Consider the following 1,610-nt stretch of genomic DNA (forward strand, 5'->3'; position numbering starts at 1 on the left):
CTTGAGTCCTGGCTGTGAAAGTGACCTGGGGCCTCGTGCCCTGGCTCCCTCAACTATTAGAACAACAGGAAAGACCAGGGGTTGAAAGGCTGTTAATCTGGTCGGCATCACTTATGTAAATCGTGGAGCTGAGCTCCTCCTAGTCTGGTTTGGGTACAGAGTGACCCAGGGCACAGGGTGTGTGCGGCTGGGACAGTTGCATGACGCACACACAGATGAAATCACCGATCCTTGAAGCATTCAAGCAGTGCCTGGTCCTGGATTGCTCAAATTGATGAGCAGATAGTACGCAGGTGGGCAGCCCAGAGCAAGTTATTACATTATCAATTCAACAAACATTTCTTAAGTGCTTCCTTTCTGCAGGCCACTGTCCTACATGATGGGGCGTGAGGAGGAGGAGGCAAAAAAACAAAAAATGAAACAGATCCTGTCCTCAAGGACCTTATTTTCCGGAGAGTGAGGAGGTTTGGGTGGTGGGGATGGGATATAACATATATACAAGTACATAAATACAAAGTTTATGACAATTTCAAGTGGGTGCAAGTAGTAATAGGGAGGAAGGGGTGGAGAAAGAGCTAGAAAAAGCTTCTCGTAAGAGATAGCACCTGAACTCCTGATTCTATAAGGCAGAGATGAGAAAGGAGTGCATTCCATGAATGGAGCAGAATCCTGCAAAAACCCAGGGGCAGGAGATGGGAGTGATGTGTTCAGAGAACATCTTTCAAGCTGGTTTGACTGCAATGGAGAATGTGTGCAGAAAAGTAGTATGAAATAAGACCAAATGCTCCAGAGTTATGGATCCTACCAGAGACACCAACTTTACTGAACCAAGCGGACTCTTCAAGCTAGGGAGAAAAAAAAAGGGAACTATTTAAGTCAATCTCTGCCTTGTTTGCTTTTGTTTTCCCCAACTCCTCAGAGCTACATCATTTAGCCTTGAGGGAATACTTTTAACTGAGGACCAACTTCATGCTGACCAAATATTTGAGGAGGAGAGCAATAAACCCAGACCACCAAAAGAAGTCACCATCTTTCTATTTAATCTGATCATCTTGGTCCACAAGAAGTCTAAAAAATGGAGCAAACCAAAAGAACAGATGGTAATGCCTTGCAAACTCTTTCTTTCTGTCAATACACATTTTTGAGAAACACCAGCTTTTTCCTTAAATTTGAAGAATGCTCGATTTTTTCCTAGGACAAAAATGCTATGCTGATGGTCTCCATTTGTCCCAAGAGGAGCTCTGAAGGGACTGAAGAGTTCACAAAGAGGCTGGTGGACAGGAAGACTCGTGACAGTGTCTGTCTCGAAACCCTTATGATCATTCATGTCTGTAGTGCGTGAGTTGGATATTTATGGGCCTTTCCAGCTGATAAGAAATCAATGAAATGTTTTATGGACCCTATTCCACTTCCTTATTATTCTTTTGTTTTGTCTTCAATTGGGATTATTTTATTTCAACTTATTGGTCCATAGTACGAGCTATCTTGACCTCTGGCTTAGAAAGGGCAGCATATTGAGCAAGAGTATACAAAAAAATGTCCTCTGCTAAGAATGGGAGCTCCCTCAAACTCACTATTTAATCATCTCCAAATGCTAGCTGGCTTATGTT

General features: G+C 43.0%; 1 long non-coding RNA gene across 1 annotated transcript; it reads left to right on the forward strand.

The window, feature by feature from the left end:
• Window positions 1-1,034: 1,034 nt before the first annotated feature.
• Window positions 1,035-1,403, forward strand: LOC114032753. Its single transcript, XR_003567866.1, has 2 exons — window positions 1,035-1,100; window positions 1,196-1,403. It is a non-coding gene; the product is annotated as an uncharacterized LOC114032753 (long non-coding RNA).
• Window positions 1,404-1,610: the final 207 nt, after the last annotated feature.

This window comes from Vombatus ursinus, unplaced genomic scaffold (assembly GCF_900497805.2).
Source record: "Vombatus ursinus unplaced genomic scaffold, bare-nosed wombat genome assembly UNPS02000580.1, whole genome shotgun sequence".
Taxonomy (NCBI): Eukaryota; Metazoa; Chordata; class Mammalia; order Diprotodontia; family Vombatidae; genus Vombatus; species Vombatus ursinus.